Source organism: Manis javanica, chromosome 10 (assembly GCF_040802235.1).
Source record: "Manis javanica isolate MJ-LG chromosome 10, MJ_LKY, whole genome shotgun sequence".
NCBI classification, from domain to species: Eukaryota; Metazoa; Chordata; class Mammalia; order Pholidota; family Manidae; genus Manis; species Manis javanica.
In genome coordinates, this window is record NC_133165.1 from 99,580,952 (window position 1) to 99,589,672 (window position 8,721).

The following is an 8,721-nucleotide window of genomic DNA, read 5'->3' on the forward strand; positions in this document are numbered from 1 at the left end:
AAAATGGCAGGATTTCTTAATATTTTATGGCTGAATAATATTCCATTTTATACATGTTCCAGCTCTTCTTTATCCATTCATCTATTGATGGACACTTAGGTTACTTCCATATCTTGGCTATTGTAAATAATGCAGCAATAAACATAGGGCTGCATATATGTTTTTGAGTCAGGGAATTTGTGTTTTTTTGAGTAAATTCCAAGAAGTGGAATTACTGGCTCAAATGGTATTTCTATTTTTAGCTTTTTGAGGAACCTCTATTTTCCTTTCCATAGTGGGTATACCAATTAACATCCCACCAACAGTGTAGGAGAGTTCTCTTTTCTCTACATCCTTGCCAACACTTATTTCTTTTCTTTTGGTTACTGGCCATTCTAACTGCTGTGAGGTGGTATCTCATTTTGGTTTCGATGTGCATTTCCCTGATGATTAGCAATGTGGAGCATCTTTTCATGTGCCTGTTGGCCATTTGTATTTCTTTGAAAAAATGTCTGTTCAGGTCCTCCATCCATTTTTTAACTGGGTTATTTGTTTTTTGGTGTTTAGGTATATGTGTTTCACAGTAATTCTGTAACATCTTCCTATGTTGACAGTAACTGTGCTAGTAGGGGTAAGGATTTAATAATAAGAGTAACTGTTCCAAAAAGTAGAAGAGGAGGGAATACTTCTAAACTCATTCTCTGAAGCCAGCATCACTCTAATACCAAAACCAGACAAACAAACCACAAAAAAATAAAATTACAGACCAATATCCCTAATGAACATACATGCAAAAATGCTCAACAAAATATTAGTAAAACCAAATGAAAAAAATACATCAAAGAGTTCATCCATCATGACCAAGTGGGATTTATTTCAGGGATGCAAGGATGGTACAACATTTAAAAATCAATCAACATCATATACAAAAAGAAAGACAAAAATCACATGATCATTTCCATAGATGCTGAAAAGCATTTAACAAAATGCAACATCCATTCATGATAAAAACTCTCAACAAAATGGGTATGGATGGTATATACCTCAACATAAAAACCATATATTATAAACCCACAACTGACTTCATACTTAACAGCAAAAAGCTAAAAGCTTTTCCTTTAAGGCCAGGAAAAAGACAAGGATGCCCTCTCTCACCACTTCTATTAAACATGGTACTGGAAGTCCTAGCCACAGCAATCAGAGAACACAAAGAAAATACAAGGCATCCAAATTCCTAAGGAAGAAGTTAAACTGTCACTGCATGCAGAAGAAATGATATACATAGAAAACCGTAAAGAATCCACCAAAAAACTATTAGAACTAATAACTGAATTCAGCAAAGTTCCAGAATACAAAATTAATACACAGAAATCTGTTGCATTCCTATATACTAACAACAAATTAGCAGAAAGAGAAATCAGGAAAACAATTGCATTTACAATTGAATCAAAAAGAATAAATACCTAGGAATAAACCTAACCAAGCAGATGAAAGACCTGTACTCTGAAAACTACAAGACACTTGAGAGAAATCAAAGATGACACAAATAAATGGAAATCTATCCCATTCTCATGGATGGGAAGATTTAACATTGTCAAAACGGCCATACAGAGTCAATGCAATCCCTATCAAAATACTAAGAGCATTCTTCAATGAACTAGAACAAATAGTTCTAAAATTCATTTGGAACCAAGAAAGACCCAAAATAGCCAAATCAGTCCTGACAAAGAAGAGCAAAGCTGGGGGGATTATGCTCCCTAACTTCAAACTCTACCACAAAGCTACAGTAATCAAAACAGTTTGGTACTGGCGTAAGAATAGACTCATAATCAGTGGAGCAGAATAGAGCGCCCAGACATAAACCCACACATATATGGTCAATTAATATACAATAAAGGAGCCATGAGTATACAATGGAGAAAAGACAGCTTCTTCAATAACTGGTATTGGCAAAACTGGACAGCTACATGTAAGAGAGTGTAACTGGATAACTGCCTAACTCCATACACAAAAGTAAACTTGAAATGGATCAAAGACCTGAATATAAGTCATGAAACCATAAACCTCATAGAAGAAAATATAGGCAAAAATCTCTTGAATAAAAGCATGAGCAACTTTTTCCTGAACACATCTCCTTGGGCAAGGGAAACAAAAAATGAACAAGTGAAACTACATCAAACTAAAAAGCTTCTCTACAGCAAAGGGCACCAGCAGCAGAAAAGGCATCCTACAATATGGAAGAATATATTCATAAACAACTTATCTGACAAGGGGTTAACATCCAAAATATACAAAGAGCTCACATGCCTCAATACCCAAAATACAAATAACCCAATTAAAAAATGGGTGGAGGATATGAACAGACATTTTTCCAAAGAAGAAATACAGACTGCCAATAGGTACATGAAAAGATGCTCCATGTCACTAATCATCATGGAAATGCAAATTAAAAGCACAGTGAGGTATCACCTCACACCAGTTAGGATGGCCAACATCCAAAAGTCAAGAAACAATAAATGACAAGGATGCGGAGGAAGGGGAACCCTCCTACACTGTTGGTGGGAATGTAAATTAGTTCAACCATTGTGGAAAGCAGTATGGAGGTTCCTCAGAAAACTAAAAACAGAAATATCATTTGATCCAACTATTCCACTCCTAGGAATTTGCCTTAAGAAAACAAGATCCCTGATTTGAAAAGAAATGTGTACCCTTTGTTCATCAATGCACTATTTACAATAGCCAAGATATGGAAGTAACCTAAGTGTCCATCAATAGATGAATGGATAAAGAAGATGTGGTACATATACACAATGGAATATTATTCAGCCATAAAAAAAGAAATCCTACCATTTGCAACAACATGGATGGAAGTAGAGGATATTATTATGCTCAGTGAAATAAGCCAGGTGGAGAAAGACATATACCATATGATTTCACTTATTTGTGGAATATAAAACAAAGCAAAACAGAATAAAACAGTAGTAGACTCATAGACACTGAGAAGTGACTGGTAGTAACCATGGGGGAGGGGTTGGGGTGAGTGGTTGGGGAAGATGAAGAGGATAAAGGGGCACAAAAATTCTCAATCATATAAGCTGGCCACAGGGACCGTAGTACAACATGGAGAATAAAGCCAATGATTCTGTAACTGTTTATGTTGACAGATAGTAGTCACACTAGTTGGGGTAAGGATTTAATATTTTGGGTAACTGTTGAATCATTGTGTTGTATATTGAAACCAATATAAGATTGTATATTAATGATACTTCAATTAAAAAATGATTTTAAAAATCTCAGTGATTCTCCTCACCTGGTTGAGTGATTAAAATATATACAAAAATAAGAAAATAAAAGTTTAAAACAGGGTAAGAGGCTAGCATGAAGAAGATGGGTATCTCTCTTAGGGAGGGTTTCTTTCTTTCTGAGAGGGTAACATTTTGAGCAGAGGCTTAAACAGAGTGAAGGAGTGAGCTGTAAGATTTGGGAGGAAAATGTTCCAGATGGCAGACAGCCTAGACAGAGCCCTGTAACAGGAAAGAGTGTTTGAGAGCTCTATCTCAGCCTCTTGAACATCTCATCCCTTAATCTCCGGAACCCTCCTCCCCCTGCTTCCTGACTTCCACACCCCCACTTCCTCCAGCCCTTGTCAAGTTCCTTTTCTCTGTGTTCTGTGCTCTGCTACAAAATTTGAACCGGTTTGTTTCTTTATGACACTATTACTTCTGACATGAGGGCAAAATAGAAAAAAGGGCCATATTTAGGAAAGGGGAGAATTCACTTACCTCAGGAGAAGGCAGGGTGAGGGAGAAGAAGGTAGAGAGGCTAAGTGGCAAGGAAGAGGAGGGGAGAAGAAATGTTCTTTCTGAAGTCCTAGTTTGGAATCTGGGACCCATTTTACAAGTAAACTATATATATGACTTTTGCTTTAGTGACTGTAGAATTAAACATTTATGTAACCTGGACCCTAAATTCCATTTATTATATTTTTTAATGAAAAAACTGGGTGTGAAATACATAACAGCTGACTTACAAATGAACTTTTAGAATATGTTTCATTCAAAATTCATAAATGGGGGACTGCCTGTATTTTAAATACCTAAATCCACCTTATTCCCTGAAATAATGGAAAAGAAACTTCAGTTAAGGTTGACAGAACTGCTTTAAAGTTTGAACACGTATGCTTCTTAGGACAGGAGACAATTTTTTTTAAGCAAAAAAATTGAGTAAGGGAACAATTCTTTATAGAGGCTTTGGAGAAATACTACCACTAAAAGTGCTGCTGTCTGGTACTAAAATATAGTAGCAAGGCTAAAAAATAATCTTTTTCTAAGATTTCAGAATATATCAAGAATCTGACCATGTCTTATTAAATAAGTCTATTGCTACCTCTCTGTTTCAAATCACCATATCTCTTACCCAGACTATTACAACAGCTTCGTAAAAGGTGTTCGCACTTCTGCCCTTGCCCCTCATCTCGCATTCCTTTCTCCCCCTCACTCACTGAGGCCCGGCCTCGCTGTTCTTCAGCACTTGGGCGTGCATCTCCCCCAGGGCCTCTACTCTAGGAACCATTCTCTGCCCATTCTCGAGCCACTGCTCCACCCTTGCAGCCATTTGGTTGATTCTCTCCGCCTTCTGGTCTTTGCTCAAATCTCATCTCAATGAGTCCAAACTTGCCCACCATTTTCTTTGTAAAATTTAGTTCTAGTTTTGTACCTTTGTGGTCTGAAAAGTTGGTTGGTAGAATTTCAATCTTTTTGGATTTACTGAGACTCTTTTTGTGGCCTAGTACGTGGTCTATTCTGGAGAATGTTCCATGTGCACTTGAGAAGAATGTGTATCCTGTTGCTTTTGGATGTAGAGTTCTATAGATGTCTATTAGGTCCATCTGTTCTAGTGTGTTGTTCAGTGCCTCTGTGTCCTTACTTGTTTTCTGTCTGGTGGATCTGTCCTTTGGAGTGAATGGTGTGTTGAGGTCTCCTAAAATGAATGCATTGCATTCTATTTCCTCCTTTAGTTCTGTTAGTATTTGTTTCACATATGCTGGTGCTCCTGTGTTGGCTGCATATATATTTATAATGGTTATATCCTCTTGTTGGACTGAGCCCTTTATCATTATGTAATGTCCTTCTTTATCTCTTGTTACTTTCTTTGTTTAGAAGTCTATTTTGTCTGATACTAGTATTGCAACACCTGCTTTTTTCTCTGTTGTTTGCATGAAATATCTTTTTCCATCCCTTGACTTTTAGTCTGTGCATCTCTTTGGGTTTGAGGTGAGTCTCTTGTAAGCAGCATATAGATGGGTCTTGTTTTTTTATCCATACAGTGACTCTATGTCTTTTGATAGGTACATTCAGTCCATTTACATTTATGGTGATTATTGATAGGTATGTACTTATTGCCATTTCAGGCTTTAGATTCGTGGTTACCAAAGGTTCCAGATTACTTTCATTACTATCTAAGAGTCTAACTTAACTCACTTAGTATGCTGTTACAAACACTATCTAAAGGTTCTCCTCCTTTTTCTTCCTCCTTCATTCTTTATATATTAGGTATCAAATTGTGTACTTTTTGTCTATCCCTTGATTGACTTTGGGGATAGTCAATTTAATTTTGCATTTGCCTCACAATCAGCTGCTCCACCCTCCCTACCATGATTTTACTACCTCTGGTGACAGCTATCCAACCCTAGGAACACTTCCATCTATAGCAGTCCCTCCAAAATAGACTGCAGAGATGGTTTGTGGGAGGTAAATTCTCTCAGCTTTTGCTTATCTGGAAATTGTTTAATCCCTCCTTCAAATTTAAATGATAATCTCGCTGGATAAAGTAATCTTGGTTCCAGGCCCTTCTGTTTCATGCCATTTAATACATCATGCCACTCCCTTCTAGCCTGTAAGGTTTCTGCTGAGAAGTCTGATGTTAGTCTGATGGGCTTTCCTTTGTATGTGATCTTATTTCTGCCTCTAGCTGCTTTTAACAGTCTCTCCTTATCCTTGATCTTTCCCATTTTAATTACTATGTGTGTTGCTGTTGTCTTCCTTGGGTCCCTTGTGTTGGTGGATCTGTGGATCTCCATGGCCTGACAGACTATGTCCTTCCCCAGATTGGGGAAGTTTTCCGCAACTACCTCCTCAAAGACACTTTCTATCCCTTTCTCTCTCTCTTCTTCTGGTATCCCTATAATGCGAGTATTGTTCTGCTTGGATTGGTCACACAGTTCTCTCAATATTCTTTCATTTTTAGAGATCCTTTTTTCTCTCTGTGCCTCAGCTTCTTTGTATTCCTCTTCTCTAGTTTCTATTTCATTTATTGTCTTCTCCACCATATCCAACCTGCTTTTGATACCCTCCATCGTGTTCTTTAACGATTGGATCTCTGACCTGAATTCATACCTGAATTCTTGGATGTCTTTCCGTACCTCCATTAGGATGTTGATGATTTTTATTTTGAACTCCCTTTCAGGAACAGTCACAAGGTCCACATTATTTAAATCTTTCTCGGGAGTTGTATTAACAATTTTACTCTGGACAAGGTTCCTTTGGCATTTCATGTTTGTATATGGTGTCCTCTAGTGTCCAGAAGCTCTATTCTGGAGCTACTGAGCCCCAGTAGCAATGTCGGGGGTCACAGGGGAGCGGTACTGCTGCCTGGGGGTAGGAAAGAGCTGTTCCCTACCTCCTGGCTGCTGTGCCTGTCTCCACTGCCTGAGCCAGTGGGCCGGTCACACAGGTATAAGTTTTTGTCCCAGAGCAGCCAGATATGGATCCGTGCTGTCCACAAGCAGCCAGAATCCCAGTCTCCCAGGAACTCTGCCTGTATTAACTTTCCAACCCAGTAGTCATGCAAGTCTCCTGAAAGCAACATGAAATGTAGGTTTGTGCTCCCAGCGCAGATTTTCATAGCTAGGTATTCAGCAGTCCCAAGCCTTCAGCTCCCTCCTTGCTCTGTTTCTCTTCCTCCCGCCAGTGAGCTGGGGTGGGGGAGGGGCTCAGGTCCCGCGGAGCCACAGCTCTGGTACGTTACCCCGTTCACTGAGGTCTGCTCTTTTCTCCAGGTGTGTGCAGTCTGATGCTGTCCTCTTTCCTGTTGCTCTTTCAGGATTAATTGCACCAATTAAATTTTCTAATTGTATTCAATTTTAGGAGGAAGCCTCTGTCTCTCCTCTCACACCGCTATCTTTAATCTCCAGTCGGATCTTGTTTTTTATCCATTCAGTGACTCAATGTCTTTTTGATTGATGCATTCAGTCCATTTACATTTAGGGTGATTATTGATAGGTATGGACTTATTGCCATTGCAGGCTTTAGATTCGTGGTTACCAAATGTTCCAGGTTACTTTCCTTACTATCTAATAAGAGTCTAACTTAATACAATCTTAAGGTTCTTTTCTGTTTCTCCTCCTTTTTCTTCCTCCTTCATTCTTTATATATTAGGTATCAAATTCTGTATTTATCTATCCCTTGATTGACTTTGGGGATAGTTAATTTAATTTTGCATTTGCTTAGTAATTAGCTGTTCTACTTTCTTTACTGTGGTTTTATTACCTCTGGTGACAGCTCTTCAATGTTAGGAACACTTCCATCTATAGCAGTCCCTCCAAAATAGACTGTAGAGATGGTTTGTGGGAGGTAAATTCTCTCAGCTTTTGCTATGTGGAAATTGTTTCATCCCTCCTTCAAATTTAAAATAATAATCTTGCCAGATAAAGTAATCTTGGTTCCAGGCCCTTCTGCTTCATGGCATTAAACACATCATGCCACTCCCTTCTGGCCTGTAAGGTTTCTGCTGAGAAGTCTGATGTTAGCCTGATGGGCTTTCCTTTGTATGTGATCTTATTTCTGTCTCTGGCTGCTTTTAACAGTCTGTCCCTATCCTTGATCTTTTCCATTTTAATTACTATGTGTCTTGCTGTTGTCTTCCTTGGGTCCCTTGTGTTGGGAAATCTGTGGATCTCCATGGCCTGAGAGACTATCTCCTTCCCCAGATTGTGGAAGTTTTCCGCAACTACCTCCTCAAAGACACTTTCTATCCCTTTATCTCTCTCTTCTTCTTCTGGTATCCCTATAATGTGAATATTGTTCCATTTGGCTTGGTCACACAGTTCTCTCAATATCTTTTTATTCTTAGAGATCCTTTTTTCTCTCTGTGCCTCAGCTTCTTTGTATTCCTCTTCTCTATTTTCTATTTCATTTATCATCTCCTCCACCATATCCAACCTGCTTTTGATACCCTCCATCGTGCTCTTCAACGATTGGATCTCTGACCTGAATTCATTCCTGAGTTCTTGGATGTCTTTCCATACCTCCAGTAGCACATTGATGATTTTTATTTTGAACTCCGTTTCAGGAAGAGTCATGAGGTCCATATCATTTAAATCTTTCTCAGGAGTTGTATTAATAATTTTACTCTGGACCAGGTTTCTTTGGCATTTCATATTTGTATATGGCACCCTCTAGTGTCCAAAAGCTCCATTCTGGAGCTGCTCAGCCCCTGAAGCAATGTTGGGGGTCGCAGGGGAGCAGTATTGGTGCCTGGTGTGAGGAAAGAGCTGTTCCCCACCTCCTGGCTGCTGTGCCTGTCTCCACTGCCTGAGCCAGTGGGCCGGTCACACAGGTACAAGCTTTTGTCCCAGAGCAGCCAGATATGGAACTCTGCTTTCCACAAGTGGCTGGAATCCCAGTCTCCCCAGGAACTCTGCCTGTCCCAGCTTTCCAACCCCATAATCAGAAGAGTATGATG